The sequence below is a fragment of the Ursus americanus genome, chromosome 6, assembly GCF_024610735.1.
Source record: "Ursus americanus isolate L20-20 chromosome 6, mUrsAme1.1.p, whole genome shotgun sequence".
Taxonomy (NCBI): Eukaryota; Metazoa; Chordata; class Mammalia; order Carnivora; family Ursidae; genus Ursus; species Ursus americanus.
In genome coordinates this window covers 30,478,806-30,500,829 of record NC_142132.1, presented here as the reverse complement: position 1 = coordinate 30,500,829, position 22,024 = coordinate 30,478,806, and the positions used below count along the sequence as shown (strand labels likewise).

The 22,024-nt window shown below is 37.6% G+C and overlaps 1 protein-coding gene across 6 annotated transcripts in view; it reads left to right on the top strand.

Moving 5' to 3' along the window:
• LCOR (ligand dependent nuclear receptor corepressor) overlaps window positions 1–22,024 on the top strand; it is a 134,204-nt gene that overhangs the window by 1,566 nt on the left and 110,614 nt on the right. The gene's annotated exons all lie outside the window — the stretch shown is intronic.

The following is a 22,024-nucleotide window of genomic DNA, read 5'->3' as shown; positions in this document are numbered from 1 at the left end:
TCCCGACAGGGTTTCGTTGGAAGGAATTATGCAAATCCTGCTTTCTGGTGTCCATTCAGCGGCAATTTCATGCGGTGAGAAGTTCTCTTTGTTGTGCGAGGGGGAGAACAGACACTGATTTAATAGACATATCTGTTGGGGGGAAGGGTGGAGGGGGTGTGGAGAGGCTCAGTTTGGAAGAATTACAGCACTTGGTTAGCTCAGTGTCTTTGTGTTTGAGCTTTCTGGCTTGACAGGAGGGTATGCCCTTTACAATGTCCCTCAAGAGATGTTTTCTGTAATAGATTAAAAAGCAAAACTGAAACTTTAAATAAGTGAGACGTAAGGTAACCTTTACCTACAGAATATAAGCCTTTCCATTTCTGCAGTGTTTCATTATGAAGATCTGTGTGAATTTTGTTAAGGATTTAGACTGTAACATCAAAATTAAAATAGGCAACAATGCTTTAAGGTATCTCCTATAACTTTGGTTGTCCACAGGTTAAAAGTACATTCTTAAAACATGCTTGTGTGAGTAATAAAGACACGAATAAATTTTTTCGTGTAAGGTGACTTGTAGATAAATTTTAAAATTTCCCTCCTGCCAATCCAAGCCCAGCTCTGCCCTCCAGAAAGCCTTTGGGTATCAGTTATCATTTACTCTTGTCTTTGCTTGTATTTTTTCAAATCTATCCTACATTTGCTAAGATGTTACATCAGATTAAGCTCTTTTTGAATAATTAGTTTTAACCATCATATGAAAGAGTTCACGAAGGCATGCAGGTTTTGAGAAGTGTGAAATTAATGTTTTCAGAATTACGAGTATAAAATCCTGAAATTATTTTGAAGAATTTTTAGTCTTGTATTTGTTTCACTTTTTTCGAGATTAGTTTTTTTGGTAGGGCTTTTTAGTTTTTTAAAAGGTTTTGAAATTGACTATAACCCTGTAGGTTTCATAAGTTACTGTTACTTTAGATGGTTTTAATGAGTTGTTTATCTTATTCTAATTTTGTTTGCTTTGAATCCTTGCCTTCTGCCTCAGGCCCCCATTTTATCAGTCACTGCTAGTGTTAGTGGTTACTTCGTGCTGCTTGACAAGGTTGTGGTTTTTTTTTTCTTTTCCCTTAATGACTAACGAAATTCTGTAAATAACTGAACTGAATATCAAATTTTGATTCGTTTTTTGAAGGGGGGTTTTAATCTGGTCATCAGTTTCCTTAAAGCATACTTTTAACTCCAAATTTCCACTTTGAAGGTAGTAAAGTTCAGGAGATACTTAAGTCCAGAGTGCAGAGCAGTAATAACATAGTTGATAGTCTCACAGCTAAAATCAATTGGGTTTCGTATTTTTTCTTATGTATAATTTCTTTAAGAGGAGAGTTCTAAGTAAATCAATAGTAATGTTAACTTTCTATACTTAAAAAGGCTAGCAGTGATTCTCATATAATGGAAAAGGCAACTATGTTGTTTGTCACTAGCAAACGTTTCCTCGTTTATTTTAATGAGATTGGTTCTGAACAGTTAACCTTCTATTTGATTCTGTTGACTGATTATCTTACTACTTTAGGGTCATTTGGTTTCTAAATGATATTTAATTTATAGCAGTCTTCGGAGTAAAAATGAATTCTCGTTTATTTCCAAAATCTAATTCTCCTATTTTGGGGGGACTGTGTGGTGGTGGGTGCATCAGGATTGTGGAGGTGTTTGTGTTTCCATTATTATGTTTTAGTTGAATTGGAGTCAGTAGCACTTTCAGACAGTGATTATGATCAAGATGGATATTTGGTACCCAGGTGATTATGGAGGTGTCCTCTGGGACTATGGCAGTCCATATTCCAGGAGGATGGAGGTTTTTCTCTGCTGCTTGGTGTGATGTAACCTATTGCTTGGCTGCTCCTCATCCTTGCTGTATTCTCAAAAAGCTCTTCCCAGTGTAGGGAAAGTTGTGTTGATTTCAGCTTACTCAACTTGGCTGAAAAAGGAGAGCACAGGAAGTCTTTTTGACTTACACAGACTTATTTCGAATTGCCCTTATTCCCTCAAATGTGCTTGTAGCCAGAGCAATTCTAGGAAGCATCTGAATAATGCTATTTTTTTAGCCTTATGGGCTGTACTCGATGGCCTGTAATTTCTTTCAGAGTGAGAATTAGGTGTTCAGTGTCTATGGGGACTTGCACTTCTGAGCACCCACCTAATTACTTAGCTATTTGTATTAGTGTTGTTTTTAGAGATGAAAGGCAGTTAGATAAGTACTTCATGTAAATTTGTACCTGGCACTGTGGGCAGACAAAAGGGGAAGCTACCCTAACCTTCAGGAACTTTTAGTACTTAGAGAAGATATAGTGTATAAGGCAAAATGTGCCATACTGTGGTGCAAGCAAGTGCTAGGGGTGTTTAGAAGTGAAAGATCTCTTTTGAAGTGATGTAGGAAGACTTCGTGAAGAAGGTGGCAGATTTTTGCTTCATTTTGATCAGTACGGAAGAGGCATTCCTGTCGTGAGAAACAAAAGTGGCAAAGGACAGGAATGAGTTGAAACTGTTTAAGTCTGTTTAAACTGCAGGCCATGATTTATGTAGGGGATATATAGATGATAGGTTTGCAAAGATAGGTTGTAAGATTTTCTAATGCAGGTTAAAAAGTGGGGTCTCTTTGTTAGCCACCTTGGGGCTTACAGTGCATTTCTCTCCTTAGCTCTGGGGAGGAGTGTTTCCTTTATTTGATGATTTCATTGTGGAACTCAACAATGACACACATTGTTTTTAAATCATCTTGACAGGAATGATGTTGTTATCCAAAACAGTGTCTCTTTTAAGTAAACTCACTGGAGGCTATACTATATTCCATTGCACAAAACCTATTTTTGGAATTGCCTAAAATCAGTGGCATATGTATTCTTTGAACATCATTAGTACTGACAAATTTTCATCCTTAGAGGTCTCATTTGGTATTTGGAAACAGTCGAAAAGTATCTTTTATGGCAAATAAAAGTATATGTTAAATAATGAGGTTGGTTTTCTTTCCTGGTTTGCAAACTGGCTGTGAAGCTCAGCAAAGGGGTTTGATTTTTTTGATATGCCTCAGAATGTCTCTCTTCTTAATTCCTTTATGTCTACTCATCTGCTGTATGGAATCTGGGTATTGGGTAGATGTGAGTAAACAAAGCTGTTTTTGTAGTTTCAGGTTAAAAACTTCCCATCACTACCCTCCAAATTATCGACTATATTTGTGAATATTTAAAAAATTGTTTTACTACTCCTTACAGTTGCACATTGTTTGGGGGATAATTCCAGTGTGAACTATTAGCTCATTTTATTCTCTCTTGTATGCAGGAAGTGTCCCAAGTACAGTGGTCCATACCCTGAATTTTTTCTTTTCTCATTTGAAATACAATTTACATACCGTAAAATTCAGCCTTTTAAAATATACAATTCAGTGATTTTAGTTTATTCACTACATTATTCAAACATCACTGTATAATTCCAGAACACTTCCATTACCCAAAAGAGAAACCCCATACTCAATAGCAGTCATTTCCTACTCCATCTGCGATCCAGCCATTGGCATCCCCAGTCTGCTTTCTGTTCCTGTGGATTTGTCAGTCTAGCGTATTTCATGTAAATGTAATCATAGAGTATATGGTGTTTTGTGTCTGCCTTAGCATGTTTTCAAGATTCATCCATGTTGTGGTATGTATCAGCACTTAGTGTTTTCTAGGGCTAAATAATTTTGCATTGTATAGACATGCTATGTTTTGTTTATCCATCAGTTGATGGGCATTTGGATTGTTTCCCCTTTTTGCCTATTGTGAATTATGTTGCTATGAACGTTTGTTTTCCCTTTTCTTGGGTATGTACCTAAGAGTGAAATTGCTGGGTCACATGATAACTGTTTTAACTTTTTGAGAAACTGCTAAATTGTTTTCCAAAGCAGCTGCAGTATTTTATATTCTCACCATCAGTGTATAAGGATTCCCTTTTCTCTACCCCCTTACCAACACTTGTTATTGTCTTGTTTTTTTGATTATTATTTTAGTGGGTAGGTCTGAAGTGGTATCTCATTGTGGTTTTTATTTGCATTTCCCTAATGACCAGTTATGTTGAGCATTTTTTCACATGCTTATTGGCCATTTGTGTATCATCTTTGGAGAAATGTGTATTCAGATCCCTAACTCATTTTAAAATTGAGTTATTTGTCTTTTTATTGTTGAGATGTAAGAGTATATTCTGGTTACTGGACCCACATCGGTGTATGATTCACAAATATTTTTTCTCATACTCTCAATTTAAAAATAATTACAGATCAGAAGGAAACTTCAAAATACCTTGTAAAGGGAATAATGTATATAGTAGTGGATTGATAGGAGAGAACTAGAATTACTCAGGAAAGGCTGGCTTTAATATCCCTAATTCATAAAATATGAATTATTAAAATTGTGGTTTTTAAAAATATTTTATGTATTTTAGAGAGAGCACAGGTGGGGAGAGGGAGAGAATCTCAGACTCTGTGATGAGCATGGAGCCCCAGGTGGGGCTTGATCTCACAACTCTGAGATCATGACCTGAGCCAAAACCAAGAGTTGGAAGGTTAACCCACTGAGCCCACCCAGGTGCCTTTGTGTTGTTTTGTTTTGTTTTTTAAGTAATCTCTCCACCCATCGTAGGGCTTAAACTCATGACCCCAAGATCAAGAGTTGCACACTCTACTGACTGCGTCACCAGGGACCCCAGTATTGTTGGTTATTTGATGAAGTTGTGTCATAACACAGATATATATACTTTGCTACCCAAATCTTCAAAATTCCTGCCTTTCTATGGTGAGGGTTCATAAATCAAGTTCAGATAATGTGGTAAACCACATTATTTAAATCTGTCCTATGCTTCAGTTTTGCATAGTAAATAAAAGTTTGGGTACAGAGGGATACCTTTATATAGATATTTTGTCTGAAACTTTTTTGAGTAGTGAGAGAAATTTAAACAATAGCAGTATTTTTGAAATTTGAGATTGTATTTTTTGGTTGCATTTTATGAAACTCAGATATTTGATAGTTCATATTTACTTACTGAAAGTTATTATATGATTTTATTTTCTGGTGCTAAACTATACTGTTTTAAAAGACTTGAATTTTGTGAGTAGTGAGTTTCTCGGGTTTTTGCATTGGTTAGATTTGGTGTCCAAAGTGTCAAGTGTAATGATGTCTTAGGGATGAAATTGAGAATCTTAGGAGGTAGGTGGGAGAATTAGTCTGAGAATCCTTTACTTAATGGATTGTGAGGGGTGTGTTAAGAAGACTGTATGGTTGGCACCTTGTAATGATTTTTTGTCTTGTTTTTTTTTCCTTTTGTTCCACATGTTTATTTTTTGTTAGAGAGAAATATGGATTCTTTTGATTTATCACTTAATCAGTTTTCTGAATGTTATGTAGTCCAAGGAAGTTACGTGTGTAAAGCCAGTTTTTGTTGCGTGACCAAATGATAATGAAGTTCTTACAATCCAGTTTTGGGTAATGTGTATTTTTGAATTATGAGAGCAGGATAAGTCAAAGGGAATGGGTACAAGAAAAAAGAATGTATGTAACAGTAATTTGTAGACTTATATTTGAAGTTTTGGTATTTGGAAACAAGAATTAATATGTTTGAGATGTTTTATAGTAAAGAGAAAAAAAATTTCCTCAATTATGTTTTTCAGTTGTATTCAAAACTTTATAAGTGTACTTTACCATTTGAAGTAAGGGAGTATTTCTTATAACTTCTAATTCATTAGGAGTTAGTGCATCACAGTTGTTTTTTTTTTTTTTAAACAAAGTTTGAACTGGATCATGTAGAAACAAACTTGTCCCACAAGATTTTTGTTAAGTGTAATAAGGTAGGGGAATAAACAAATTCTCCAAAACTTGACATATAGAAAGCTTTAGAAAAATTTAAATTAATGGTGTCACCATCTTATATCTACGTAGCACATTTTATATTTTAAGAAAAACCCTTTTACGGGGCGCCTGGGTGGCCCAGTCGTTAAGCGTCGTCTGCCATCGGCTCGGGGCGTGATCCCAGGGTTCTGGGATTGAGCCCCACATTGGGCTTCTCCTCTGGAGCCTGCTTCTTCCTCTCCCACTCCCCCTGCTTGTGTTCCCTCTCTCTCTGGCTGTCTCTCTCTCTGTGTCAAATAAATAAATAAAATCTTTAAAAACAAAACCAAAACCCTTTTACATACACTATTTTATTGCCTTTATTTAGGAATGTAGAAAGATAAAGATGGGTATTAAAAAATAATAGGTCAGTTGGGAAACATTGAGTAATAACTCTTATTGAAGCAATCAGGGGATTTCCCTTACCATAAGCGCTTCCTTTTATCCGCAGAAATAATTGTATGATATTTTAATGTTTGAAATACTTATGTAACTTATCAGGTAAAAGTAAAACACAGAACCGAACTCTTCCAGAAGCAGAGTTTTTATTTAATTTTCTGCAATTGCTGTATGAAGTTACATAGTAGTTTTCCACCTCTGTTAAATATGCTAACACATCAAGACTTAGGTTAGAAGATGTGAATACCAATATTATTTCCCATGAGAGCTGCTATTGTTGGAAAACTGTTGTATGATGAGCATTTTCATTCTCATTAGTAATACTAGATAGTCTGTGACCGTTATTTGATTTCACTGTTGGCTTACTTTTCATAAATCTGAGTCATTTTATCATTATCATTAATAAATGATTATTGTGTACGTTTCTGTTACTAGTTGGCTTTTTAGAGGTTTGTTTCCGGAGAGTAAAGGCCTATTCTCCCTCTCCTAAACTCATAATGTGAAGGGGAAGAAAAGCTAATTTTAAAAGGATATATAGGGTGTATTTTGCTTGGTGAAAGAAAATCCCACGCGTGAAAATGTGAAATATATTTTATTTTACAACAGAATTCACATCTAATTTAACATAAGAAGCATGCTCTACTAGTATGTTTAGAATTATTGGTTTAGGGGTGCCTGGTTGGCTGAGTTGGAGGAGCATGCGACTCTTGATCTTGGGCTCATGAGTTTGAGCCCCACGTTGGGTGTAGTAATTACTTAAGTAAATAAATAAATACATATTGGTTTATACGAATTTCAAAAATAAGTGTACAATGTATGTAGAAGAGAAAATTGTTGACTTTGTTAAACTGAGACATGTTTATGTTCAGTTTGATATGTGCTTGTTTTTCATTTTTTTAATTATCTCTATTGTATGGGAATTTGTAGTCTCCTGCCTGAACACTTCCCTTCCTCACAATCAGTGTAGGCATATTTTCTAGGTCACTCGTAGGCATTTGTCTCTATACTTCTGTTGTCCTCTCTTTTTGTCTTTTAGATTCATGATTTATCAAAGGTAGAAAGGATGCTAGAACTTATTTACTTTTTCAACCATGTTAAAAAGAAAGGAATTTAAAAAAAATCATTCCTTTTGGAAAATTTCAAACATACACGAAAGTAAAAAGTGTAAGACAGTGAACATCCCAGCTACCTCAACTAATTGCCAGTATTTTATTCCCACTGAATTATTTTGATGCAAATCCCAGGCATCATTATTTACTATTGAATCTTTCTTGGCAGCCTTTTGTATAGTACGATCTCCCTCTTTCCACTTCCCATCCCCCTGGTAAATTTAAAGAAATAGAATATCTAAATACTATAGAGAAGACAAGTTTTTGTTGTTTTACTAATTCTTTAAAAAGCCAACAGATATTGAGCTTTTCCCATGTGCCAAACAAAATCCCTTTGATGTTACTGATACACAGGTGGAGAAACAGATTTGGAAAGATTAAGGATTTCATTCATGATCACTGAGCTAAAGAGTGGTAGACCCAGGATTGGAATTCAAAAGCCTGTGCTCTTTAATCTTAAACATTCAAGCATATGCCCTCCTTTTGGACTTTTTTATTTGGTTCCACCAAGTTGCCCCTGTTTTCTTTGTTTACAACTTCTGATTGCTTATTTGATTTATATTACATTAAAGAATTCTAGTTTCTCTGCCTATAATCTTACCATAAATGGTAACATAATTACTCTTTCAATTCTCTGTCCTGGAATGCCTTGCCCCTTTCTCTTTAGCATTATCATGCTGTTTGGCTTCCCTCATTCTTCTTTGCTTTTTATTTTTTTTAGTTTTTTTTTTTTAGTTTTTTTTTTTTTTTTTAGTTTTGTTGTGGTATTCAGAGCTAAGTAGGTTTCTGAGCGGAATGTTTCCACTGGCTTAGTTTTTCTTCATATGTTGCTAGACTGACTATCTCTATTGGCTGAGATTTGTACATAGGCTGACAAGAGGAAAGGCAGCAAATGCTATCCAAGTGATACTGATTCTGGGCTTGGTGAGCCCTTCCACCTGGACTGGCCTAGTTCAAGGCACTTTGAAGTTTGTAACAAAAGCCTTCTAAGTAACAGTGTGTAGGTGCCTGGCCTTTTCTTCTATTCATATCCTTCCTAGAGAGCTCAAGGTGGGGGCGAGGGTGGAGGGGCAAACAGGGTAAAGCAGATTGGGGTCAGGATTTAGGATTCCTGGACTTCAGCCAAATGCCTTCTCAGTTTTAACCTTCTGTGACTTAGATTTGGTGCGGTTGGCAATAAATATTTTTAAGTGTGTGCTAAAAAGAGAAGTTGCTGAGTTGTGTGTAATTAGTGAGAAAGGGAAAGAGTAATTTGGCAAATTTTAAAAATAACACACAGGTTTGGGGGCACCTGGCTGGCTCAGTTGGAAGTGCATTCGACTCGTGATCTTGGGGTTGTAAATTCAAGCCCCACATGGGGTGTAGAGATTACTTAAAAATAAAATCTTTTAAGAAAATATGCTGTTCTGGTAATTCAGACATCACTGATCTTAGACAAAATGCTTCAGTAATAGATACAGGAAGATGTTGTGACAAAAGTAATGGGGAGAAATACTCATCAAAATAAAATGGGAAGTTCCTTGCCTTTACTAAGAATAAAAAATGAGGGGAACATAAATGTTTGTGACTATGCCCCTGTGTTGAAATGAGGCTTTTTTTATTGAATGATTAATGATATAAATACTAATCTCATCACAAGTGTTAGGTTATGTGAATTTTCGTTCAGCTAGTAAGGACGTGGAAAAAGTTTAATTTGTATAAATTAGTATTGATTCGCTTATCCTGATCACAATACAATGATATTTTAATTATGGGTAGGCTTTAAGCAGTCCATAAATCTTTGGAAATTGTTGTTTAAAAAAATCTTTAAGCTGGCTATTTTTCTATGAGCATTTAATACAGCTGATACATCTTTTAAAATGATTTAATGTATCACCTGTGTTCAATGGCCAGTGTACTAAAATTTTACTTATTATTTACCTATTAGTAAATTATCTATGGCAATAATATTTTTATGATACTATGTTGGCTACTTTATCTAGATTGGTTTCTTTTTTTTTTTTTTTTAAGATTTTATTTATTTATTCGACAGAGCTAGAGACAGCCAGCGAGAGAGGGAACACAAGCAGGGGGAGTGGGAGAGGAAGAAGCAGGCTAATAGCGGAGGAGCCTGATGTGGGGCTCGATCCCATAACGCCGGGATCACGCCCTGAGCCGAAGGCAGACGCTTAACCGCTGTGCCACCCAGGCACCCCTCTAGATTGGTTTCTGTTCTCGAAAGAGGATAAAAATAAATAATATGGGTTAATTTCCAACAATTTTTAAGAGGTACTAAAATTTTTGCTTTATTGACTTTTTTAAAAGAACAAGAAGTATGATCGAAGTGATAAACCTATTTTCCATGTGAGACTTGGACAACTAATTTTCTTGTGTGTATTACTATATATAGATTCTTGTGTTTATTAAAATAGATTTTGGCATGTTAAAATAAATAGACATATGCAGAGCATCAGAAATCCACATGTATATCTACTGAAAACAGTTTCAAGACTCATTGCTATGGCTACCAACATAAAATTTTATCTAGAAGATAACGTTCCTTTTGGCCCCTTTCTTCTTAGGCAGAGAACTTCTGTTTAATCTTAAATAACATATTCTATAGCAAAGTTTAGTACATTTTATTGGTGCCAGGCAAGAGTACATTCATAAATGGGCAAAAGACAGAGAAGAGAAACTAGAATTCTCCATATTAGGTGAGAAGACTAGGTAGGAGTTGTCAGGAGCTATAAAACTGTGGGACTTAACTTTTTCTAATGAAATTGGCCACATAGTTTACAGTCCAACCTTGAATGAGTTGTATTGATCAGGACTGATGAACTACCAAGAAGATTAAATTATCCACAGATTTCGATCTTTTAAAGGCAAGAAAATGGGATTCCTGGATGGCTCAGTCGGTTAAGCATCTGCCTTTGGCTCAGGTCATGATCCCAGGATCCTGGGATCGAGTCCCACATCGGGCTCCCTGCTCTGCTCAGGGGGGTCTGCTTCTCTCTCTGCCCCACCTCCCCGCTTGTGCTCTCTCTCTCTCTTGCTCATGCTCTCAAATAAATAAATCTTTTTTTTAAAAAAGGCAAGAAAATGTATATTAATGGAGAAGAGTTTTTCTAACGTAGCTACATTGATTAAAAAAATGAATAAACTGATATTGTGGCAAAGACGGGACCAGAGATGTTGATGACCCAGACATTTTTTACCCTTCCTTTTTCTCCCTTTTTAAGGATTTAAACTTTACTTTGGAAAAAGGGGAAAGCTTGCTCTTGTTAAATGATTAGTAAATGCTTATTACCTCAGACATTAAAAAAATTATTTCTTAAAACTGTATAAAGATGTTTAGGTAAGAATACCTTTAGTAATTATTGTACCTAAGTCACCGAACCCATATTTTGTCAGATACTATTTAACAGGTAATCACATGAAATCAACTGTTTGAGGCATGTGAATATCCACTTGCGGGTAAAAAAGGTAAAGAATAAGTGCTGTATTGGGGCGCCTGGGTGGCACAGCAGTTAAGCGTCTGCCTTCGGCTCAGGGCGTGATCCCGGCGTTATGGGATCGAGCCCCACATCAGGCTCCTCTGTTATGAGCCTGCTTCTTCCTCGCCCACTCCCCCTGCTTGTGTTCCCTCTCGCTGGCTGTCTCTATCTCTGTCAAATAAATAAATAAAAATCTTTAAAAAAAAAAAAAGAATAAGTGCTGTATTAAACAGGAAGGAAGGATCTGTTGTCAAATCATGTTGCAATCAACGTCTGGTTTTTGTGACTAGAAGTATAAGCAATAATAGTAATGATACTGTTGTTATTATATTTGACTGGAGTATGAAATAAATAGCACACTTTAAAATTTGGATTTAAAAAAAAAAAAAAAGGATGCTTGCTCTCAGATGGCAGAATATACAAGATCTTCAGATGTTTGGTCCAATGATGCAGCCTAGGATTCTGCCAAGAATGTTCTTTTAAGAATGAGTAAATTGCTTTTTCATGATATAGTTTTCATTCATCTTTCTTCTCTGTACAGCTCCATCTTTTCTTTATGTTTCTTTTTCTTTGTGTGTAAAATAAATTGATATATGTTTGAAAATACATCACATTAAGAAGAAAACAATTAACTTTTAAGATACATGTATGCATATGCAGGTTCCCCTCTCTTATATGAAAGTAGAGCATTACTATGAAACCTTCTGTAAGCTGAAATGGCGTAGAGCAAAGAAGTGGTTACCAATTATTGATATGGAAAAACTGTTGCACATTCCCAGACCCAAGAAATAAGCTGTCTCAGGTTTTTCTGATACCCTGAAACACGTTTTGTTAATGGATGCAAGAAATAAATTGAGGTAAAGTACAGATGGTCACAGACACAGTTCAAAGTTAGGGTGCCTTGATGCTGAGTGTAGTTCAAGGGAAGGAGCTTGGTGGTGCCATTCTTTTTTTTTTTTTTAAACGATTTTATTTATTTATTTGACAGAGATAGTGACAGCCAGCGAGAGAGGGAACACAAGCAGGGGGAGTGGGAGAGGAAGAAGCAGGCTCATAGCGGAGGAGCCTGATGTGGGGCTTGATCCCATAACGCTGGGATCACGCCCTGAGCCGAAGGCAGACGCTTAACCACTGTGCCACCCAGGCGCCCCTGGTGGTGCCACTCTAACTGCTTAGGGTGCGCACTGCCTCTGTAACAGCTTGCTGTGAAACAAATGCTGACCGCTGTTTTCACTTTTTGCCATTTTTCATAAAAGCGAGATGGTGTAATGCAAACTTTTGAAAAGTGGGGGATACTTGTATTTTAGTCTAGGGGGAAACATATCTTCAGAAGGCCATGGAGATAAGAATGACTTTCGAAGTGGAAATAATGGTGGTCATAGTTAAGAGAATGACATTAACTAGACGGTTCAGTTCAGAACATATGTATTCAATGAAGTCTTTTTCCTTTTTAGTGAATGGTTTTTGCTCTATTTGCATCATTGTTTATATTAAATCTGTAAAACAGTTTTATTTTGATATAATGCAAATAGTTTGGTCTCTTCTGGCTTTTGTCCATTTATGAATTTAAAAAAAAGTTAAAAGTTGCAGCCTTTCTTGAAGTTAACCATTGAGTCCTCCTTTTCTTTTTATTTTATTTTTCTTTTTATTTTTTTTAATTAATGATTTTTTATTATATTATGTTAGTCACCATACAGTATATCCCCGGTTTCCGATGTAAAGCTCGATGATTCGTTAGTTACGTATAACACCCCGTGCACCATGCAATACGTGCCCTCCTTACTACCCATCACCGGTCTATCCCATTCCCCCACCCCCCTCCCCTCTGAGGCCCTCAGTTTGTTTCTCATAGTCCATAGTCTCTCATGTTTCATTACCCCCCCCTTTCTTTATCCCTTTCTTCCCCTACCGATCTTCCTAGTTCTTATGTTCCATAGATGAGAGAAATCATATGATAGTTGTCTTTCTCTGCTTGACTTATTTCACTTAGCATTATCTCCTCCAGTGCCATCCATGTTGCAGCAAATGTTGAGAATTCGTTCTTTCTGATAGCTGAGTAATATTCCATTGTATATATGGACCACAACTTCTTAATCCAGTCATCTGTTGAAGGGCATCTCGGCTCCTTCCACGATTTAGCTATTGTGGACATTGCTGCTATGAACATTGGGGTGCATATGGCCCTTCTCTTCACTACGTCTGTATCTTTGGGGTAAACACCCAGTAGTGCAATGGCTGGATCATAGGGTAGCTCAATTTTTAACTTTTTAAGGGACCTCCACACTGTTTTCCAGAGTGGCTGTACCAACTGGCATTCCCACCAACAATGTAGGAGGGATCCCCTTTCTCCACATCCTCTCCAACAATTGTTTCTTGCCTTGTCAATTTTTGCCATTCTAACTGGCGTAAGGTGGTATCTCAGTGTGGTTTTGATTTGAATTTCCCTGATGGCTAATGATTTTGAACATTTTTTCATGTGTCTGTTAGCCATTTGTATGTCTTCATTGGAAAAGTGTCTGTTCATATCTTCTGCCCATTTTTTGATTTATTTGTTTCTTGTGTATTGAGTTTGAGAAGTTCTTTGTAGATCTTGGATACCAGTCCTTTATCTGTAGTGTCATTTGCAATTATATTCTCCCATTCCGTGGGCTTCCTCTTATTTTTTTTAACTGTTTCCTTGGCTGTGCAGAAGCTTTTTATCTTTAGTCCCATAAGTTCATTTTATCTTTTGTTTCTCTTGCCTTTGGGGGTGTGTCATGAAAAAGGTTGCTTTGGCTGATGTCATAGAGGTTGCTGCCTATGTTCTCCTCTAGAATTTTGATGGATTCCTGTGTCACATCGAGGTCTTTCATCCATTTGGAGTTTATTTTTGTGTATGGTGTGAGGGAGTGGTCAAGTTTCATTCTTTTGCATGTAGCTGTCCAATTTTCCCAGCACCATTTATTGAAGAGACTGTCTTTTTCCCACCGGATGTTTTTCCCTGCTTTATCAAATATTAGTTGCCCAAAGAGCCGAGGGTCCATTTCTGGGTTCTCTATTCTGTTCCATTGGTCTGTGTGTCTGTTTTTGTGCCAGTACCATGCTGTCTTTGTGATCACCGCTTTGTAGTACAGCTCGAAATCTGGCATTGTGATGCCCCCAGCTTTGTTTTTCCTTTTCAACAGTTCCTTGGAGATTCGGGGCCTTTTCTGTTTCCATACAAATTTAAGGACTATTTGTTTCAGTTCTTTGAAAAATGTCCTCGGTGTTTTGATCGGGATAGCATTGAAAGTGTAGATTGCTCTGGGTAGCATGGACATTTTAACTATGTTAATTCTTCCGATCCATGAGCATGGAATATTTTTCCATCTTTTTATGTCTTCCTCAATGTCTTTCAAGAGTGATTTATAGTTTCTAGAATATAGGGCCTTTACGTCTCTGGTTAAGTTAATTCCAAGGTAACGTATGGTTTTTGGTGCTATTGTAAATGGGATGGATTCCCTAATTTCTCTTTCTTCAGTCTCGTTATTCGTGTATAGAAATGCAACTGATTTCTGAGTATTGATTTTGTATCCCGCCACATTACTGAATTGCTCTATAACTTCTAATAGTTTGGGAGTGGATTCTTTTGGGTTTTCCATATAGAGTATCATGTCATCTGCGAAGAGAGACATTTTGACTTCTTCTCTGCCGATTTGGATACCTTTGATCCCTTTTTGTTGTCTGATTGCTGTTGCAAGGACTTCTAGTACTATGTTGAATAATAGCGGCGAGAGTGGGCATCCTTGTCGTGTTCCTGATCTTAAGGGAAAGGCTTCCAGCTTTTCCCCATTGAGAATGATATTTGCTGTAGGCTTTTCATAGATGGCTTTTATGAGATTGAGAAATGTACCCTTTATTCCTACACTCTGAAGGGTTTTAATCAGGAAAGGATGCTGTATTTTGTCAAATGCTTTTTCTGCATCAATTGAGAGGATCATATGGTTCCTGAGTCTTTTCTTGTTGATATGATGTATCACGCTGATTGATTTGCGAATGTTGAACCACGCTTGCATCCCAGGTATGAATCCCACTTGGTCATGATGGATAATCCTTTTAATGTACTGTTGGATTCTATTAGCAAGGATCTTGTTGAGGATTTTGGCGTCCATATTCATTAGGGAAATCGGTCTGTAATTCTCCTTTTTGATGGGGTCTTTGCCTGGTTTGGGGATCAAGGTAATATTGGCCTCATAGAATGAGTTTGGTAGCTTTCCTTCTGTTTCTATTTTTTGAAATAGCTTTAGGAGAATAGGTATTATTTCTTCTTTGAATGTTTGGTAGAATTCCCCAGGAAAACTGTCCGGGCCTGGAGTTTTGTTATTTGGAAGGTTGTTTATCACTGACTCAATTTCTTCATAATTAATTGGCCTGTTTAAGAGATCAATTTCTTCCTGTTTCAGTCTTGGTAGTTTATAGGTTTCCAGGAAGGCCTCCATCTCTTCCAGATTGCTTAGTTTTTTGGCATATAGCTGTTGATAATAGTTTCTAATAATCCTTCCAATTTCATTGGTGTTGGTCATGGCCTCTCCTTTTTCATTCATAATTTTAATAATTTGGGTCCTTTCTCTTTTCTCGTGGATAAGTCTTGCCAGTGGTCTGTCAATTTTATTGATTCTCTCAAAGAACCAGCTTCTAGTCCTGTTGATTTGCTCTACTGTGCTTCTGGTTTCTAATTCATTGATTTCTGCTCTCATCTTGGTCAACTGCTTCCTCGTGAGTGGATTAGGCCTGTCCCTCTGTTGCTGTTCCAGCTTCTTGAGGTGAGAATATAAAAACTGCATTTTAGATTTTTCTATTCTTTTGAGTGAGGCTTGGATGGCTATGTATTTCCCCCTTAGGACTGCCTTTGCAGTATCCCATAGGTTTTGGACCATTGTGTTTTCATTCTCGTTGGTCTCCATAAATTGTTTAAGTTGATTTTTGATTTCCTGGTTTATCGAGACATTCCTGAGCAGGATGGTTCTTAGTCTCCAAGTGTTTGAGTTTCTTCCAAATTTTTCCTTGTGGTTGAGTTCCAATTTCAGAGTGTTGTGGTCTGAGAATATGCAGGGGATAATTTCAGTCTTTTGGTATCGGTTGAGACCTGTTTTGTGTCCCACAACATGGTCTATTCTTGAGAATGTTCCATGGGCATTAGAATAGAATGAGTATTCTTTGGTTCTGGGGTGTAGTGTTCTGTATATATCTATGAGGTCCAACTCGTCAAGTATGGCATCCAAAGCCTTTGATTCTTTGCTTAGTCTTTGCCAGGGTGTTCTATTTCTGATAGTGGAGTGTTGAGGTCCCCTACTGTTAATGTATTTTTATTTATATGTCTCTTTATTCTGGTTAAGAGTTGGCTTGTGTGTATCTTGCTGCTCCCCTCTTGGGGGCATATATATTTATAATTGTCACATCCACTTGTTGAATACTTCCCTTAAGAATAATATAGTGCCCTTCTGCGTCTCTAACTATAGTCTCTAGTTTAAAATCCAATCTATCTGATATGAGAATTGCTACCCCAGCTTTCTTTTGAGGTCCATTTGCGTGAAAGATGGTACTCCATCCCCTTACTCTCAGTCTGAATGCATCTTTGGGTTCGAAATGAGTCTCTTGTAGACAGCAAATGGATGGGTCATTTCTTTTTATCTAATCTGCAACCCTGTGGTGTTTTATGGGAGCATTTAGGGCATTTACATTGAGACTGATTATTGAGAGATAGAATTTTAATGATGCCATGTTGCCAGTAAAGTCTTTGTTTGTATCGGTTGTGACTTTCTGTTCTGTATCACTCTTCGGGCCTTTTTACCTTTATAGAAGCCCCCTTAATATCTCCTGTAGGGCTGGTTTCGTGGTTACAAAATTGGTTAGTGACTGGCGATTCTGGAATGTCTTTATTTCTCTATCAATTCTGAATGACAGCCTTGCTGGATAAAGGATCCTTGGCTGCATGTTTTTCTCTGAAAGAGCTTTAAAAATGCCCCCCCCAACCCTTTCTCTCATTCCAGGTCTGTGTAGACAGGTCTGACGTAATTCTGATGCCTTTGCCTTGGTACGTGAGAAATTTCTTTGCCCTGGCCGCTTTCAATACTGTATCCTTGGATCTAATATTTGCGAAATGCACTATGACGTGACGTGGCATAGGTTTGTCGTGGTTGAGCTTGGGAGGGGTCCTCTCTGCCTCTTGGACATGAATGTTTGTTTCCCTCGCTAGATTAGGGAAGTTTTCAGCTACAATTTGTTCAAATATCTCTTCTAGACCTCCGTTTTTCTCCACCCTCTCGGTGATGCCGATGATTCTGACATTGGATCGTTTCATTGAGTCAGTAATCTCCCGTAACCTACATTCGTGGGCGTGGATTTTTTTAAGACCAGCTTCTATTTTCGTTTTTTCCTCTATTAACCCATCCTCCAGTTCACTAATACGTTCCTCTGCTTCGGTGACCCTGGCCATCAGAGCCTCTAGTTTTGCCTGCATTTGGCTCATAGAATTTTTAATTTCTGTCAGATTCGCTCTCATTTCTGTCCTTAGGGATTCTATATTCTCAGTAACCTTTTCGTTAATAGTTTTTTCAGTTCTACTCATCATTTTGACCATCGTTACTCTGAATTCCATTTCTGATAATTTGGTTACATCCATATCCATTATTTCTGTGGCAGAGGCCACAGACTCACTGTCTTTTCTTTGCTGGGGGGGGGGGCTTCTCCTTCTTGTCATTCTGATGAGGAGAGGTTGTGGGGTTGTCCAGAGCCCAAATTATTGACTGGGTCCCAGGCCGTGCCCCTTGTTTTATAGGGATCTTAGGGATGTGGGCTTCTTCTTTAAAGATTTTATTTATTTATTTATGTGGCAGCCAACCAGCGAGAGAGGGAACACAAGCAGGGGAGTGGGAGAGGAAGAAGCAGGCTCCCAGTGGAGGAGCCCGATGAGGGACTCCTTTCCGGAACGCTGGGATCACGCCCTAAGCCGAAGACAGGCGCTCAATGACTGCGCCACCCAGCCGCCCCGGGTTGTGGGCTTCTTGATTTTTCAGCCTGCCTTCTGGGGGAGGGGCCTGCTGCGCCGATACTCAGGCAACCCTGTTTGGGTAAAGTCTCCGTGTCCCCTGCGAGGGGGGATGGGGATGGGCACGCTGTGAGCCGGTATTTCCAGGCTTTTGTTCTCTGGCGGCTTTCCCTGGCAGTCTGCTGTGCCTCTTCAGAGAGTCAGAGTAGCAGTGGCCGAATCTAAGCCTCTGTCACAGAACGGAGGGATTGCGGCCCGTTCTCCACTAATGTTTTGGCCACTTTAACTCTGTTTCTGTTGGTGCTGCTCAACCCTGCAGCGTCCGGGGATGTGCGCCCCACACCCGGCGTCCCAGCCCTTACTTCAGGGCCGGCGTGTCTCTGTCCTTTGTGTTTCTAACACCGCCAGCCGCCCCCGCGCGCTCCCGGAGCTCCCGGTCTCAGTCTATTTCTGGTGAGCACACCGGGATTCCGGAGTTCCGTGAGATGCCTGGTGGCGCGCGCTCCCGGCTCACGGTCTCAGTCTGCTGTTTTGCGGGTGCTGTCCGCAAGCCCGCCCGCTCCCCTTCCTTTCCTTTTTCTTTTTCTTTTTTCTTTTTTTATTTTTTTTTTAAGATTTTTATTTATTTATTTGACAGAGATAGAGACAGCCAGCGAGAGAGGGAACACAAGCAGGGGGAGTGGGAGAGGAAGAAGCAGGCTCATAGCAGAGGAGCCTGATGTGGGGCTCGATCCCACAACGCCGGGATCACGCCCTGAGCCGAAGGCAGATGCTTAACCGTTGTGCCACCCAGGCGCCCCTTTCCTTTTCTTTTTAAAACACGAAGTTACGAAGAACATTTGTACTTCCGGAGAAAATACATAATGTACACAAATAATTTTAGACATGAATTTGCATGCTTTTCAGATATTAACCATGGATAGCTAACCCTTTAAAGATTGTGTCTTGATAGGATGGAAGAGGTTGTTAAATGTATTTTTTGCTCTCACAAATTTAATTCCTTTCATCATTTCTCCAATTGTTCATCACATTCTAAGGCCCATCCTGGAAGCACTTGCATGTAACAACAACAAAATGTGACTTCGGATCAGGCAGACCTGGGTACAAATTTTATCTTTACAGTTTACCAACTATGGAATGTAGAGAGAACTAATTTTAGTTCATTGTTATATGAAATAGTATTAATAGTAAATACTGTGTAGGAGGGTTATGAGAATTGACTAAGAAACAAAGACCTTCATCTTCGCTTAATAAATAATAGAGCGCTTGAAAGAAATCTGTTGAAGCTGATTCACAGAATTTGTTTTTTAGATATAATCTTAAAATTATAGCTTCTTCAAAATATTTTTGTAATAAAGAATGATGATTCTTCTCTCTGGAATTTAAATTGCATTGTGTTTGGTCTATTCAGAATTTTTATATATTTACAGCTCCTCTGTGTAATGGTTTGGGTGATGGCAATTTAAACATTATTATCACATTTATTGCCGCATTCTATAGGATAGGGTGGCAGAAATACTCATTTGTATGCTTTTTTGCCAACAGAACTACCACATACTTTCTCTTAGAAAAAATAGTCCCATCTTAGGCAGTGGTGTGGAGTGGGAAGAACCCTGGGGGAGGAGCACTAGGTTCTAGTTTAGGTATGACTATTGCTGTGTGGTTTTGAGTAAACATACGTAATGTCTTCATCTTGGTTTCCTTATCTGTAAAATAAAGTCTTGAAGAGCCTTCTAATTATAATATTTTGAGAAAAATTGTGTTGATTTTCATTGTTGAATAGGCCCATGTGTTTCAGGACAGAAAAGTTGACATGATATTAGGAAATATTGTATATTTTGGGGCATGAGAACTAAACTAGTGTACTCAAAGATTATTGCTTTATAAAATGTTCATGAGAATAAAGTCTATTTATTCATCTTTAAGGACAAAACAGGATATGTAAAGAATGGGCAGTAGCTCCACAAGCTCATGCAAAAATGTGTAACTAATTTTTCTTACTAAGAATATATACCTCTATATACTCACAAGGTGGGAGAAAGTTTGCCTCATTTAGCTAATGATAATTGTATCTGTATATTTCATATAATGTAAATGTGGTTTCTCTCTTTCTGTCTCTTTTTTTCCCCCCAATACTGTTTTCCATGGTGGCTGCAATAGTTCACATTGCCACCAGCAGTGCACAGGAGTTTCCTTTTCTCCGTATCCTTGCCAACACTTACTATTTCTAGTTGGTAATAGGCATTCTAACAGGTGTGAGGTGATAGCTCATTGTGGTTTTGATTTGCATTTCCCTGATGATTAATGATGAAGAACATCTTTTCATGTATTTGTTAGCCATCTATATGTCTTCTTCGGAAAAATGTCTATCCAGATTTTCTGCCCATTTTCTTATTGGATTATTTGGGGGATTTTTTGCTTTTGATTTGTGAGTTCTTTATATATTTTGAATATTAGCCGATTTTCAGACACATCATTTGCAAATATTTTCTCCCATTCAGTAAGTTGCCTTTTCACTTTGTTGATGGTTTCCTTTGCTGTGCAGAGGCTTTTTAGTTTGATGGAGTACAACTTGTTTATTTTTGCTTTTGTTGTTTTTGTTGTTGGTTTCGGATTAAAAAAAATCATTACCAAGACTGATGTCAAGGAGCTTATTGCCTTTGTTTACTTCTAGGAGCTTTGTGGTTCAGATCTTATGCTCAGATCTTTAATCCATTTTGAGTTAATTTTTGTATATGGTGTAGGATAGTGTCAAGTTTCATTTTTTGCATGTGGCTGTCCAGGTTTTCTAATACTATTTATTGAAGAGACTGTCCTCTGCCCATTGTATATTCTTGGCTCCTTTGTCATAAATTAAATGACCATATATGCATGGGTTTATTTCTGGGCTCTCTGTTCTGCTCTTCTCATCTGTGGATCTGTTTTTATGCCAATACGGTACTGTTGTAGTATTGTTTGAAATCAAGGGACATGATGTCTCCAGCTGTATTCTTCTTTCTCAAGATTGCTTTGGCTCTTCAGGGTCTTTTGTAGTTCCATACAAATTTTAGGATTATTCTGTTTCTGTGAAAAATGCCATTGGAATTTGGAAAGGATTGCATTGGATCTGTATATTGATTTGGGTAGTGTGGACATTTTAACAATAGTAATTTTTCTAGTCAGGAGCATGGATTATCTTTTTATTGTGTCTTGCTTCAGTTTCTTTCATTAATGTCTTGTTTTCAATATACAGATATTTCATCCTCTTGGTTAAATTTATTCTGAAGTATTTTATTCTTTTTTGGTGCAGTTGGAAGTGGGATTGTTTTCTTTCTTTCTTTTTGGTAGTTCATTTTTTGTGTATATAAATGCAACAGATTTTTGTGTATTTGTATCCTGCAACCTTACTGAATTCATTTATTCTAATAGTTTTTTGATGGAATCTTCAGAATTCTATGTAATATCGTGTCATCTGCAAATAGTGATGGTTTTATTTCTTCCTTTCCAGTTTGAATGCCCTTTATTTCTTTTTTCGTTCTTTCTTTCTTCTTCTTCTTTTTTTTTTTTTTTTTTGCTTAATTGTTCTGACTGGGATTTTTAATACTGTGCTGAATAAAAGTGGTAACAGTGGGTGGGCATCTTTGTCTTGTTCCTGATCTTAGAGAAAAAGCTTTCAGCTTTTCACCATTGAGTATGAAATTAGTAGGGGGCTTGTCATATATGGCTTTTATTATGGTGAGGCATGTTCCCTCTAAACCTGCTTTGTTGAGAGTTTTTATCTTAAGTGGATGTTGAATTTTGTCAGTGCTTTTTCCCTGCATCTGTAGAGATGATCATATGATTTTTAACCTTCATTTTGTTACTGTAGTGTGTCCTATTGACTGACTTTATAGACGTTGAGCCATCCTTGCAAACCTGAAGCAAGACACACTTGATCATGGTGGATGATTCTTTCAACGTATTAATTACATTGAGTTTGCTAATATTTTGTTGAGGATTTTGCATCTATGTGCGTCAGGGTGATTAGCTTGTAGTTTTTTTTCTTGTGGTATCCTTGCTTGGTTTTGGTTATTAGGGTAGTGCTGGTCTCTTAAAATGAGTTTAGAAGAGTTCCCTCCTTTTCTATCTTTTGGAAGAGTTTGAGGAGGATGGGTGTTAATTCTTTTTTATATGTTT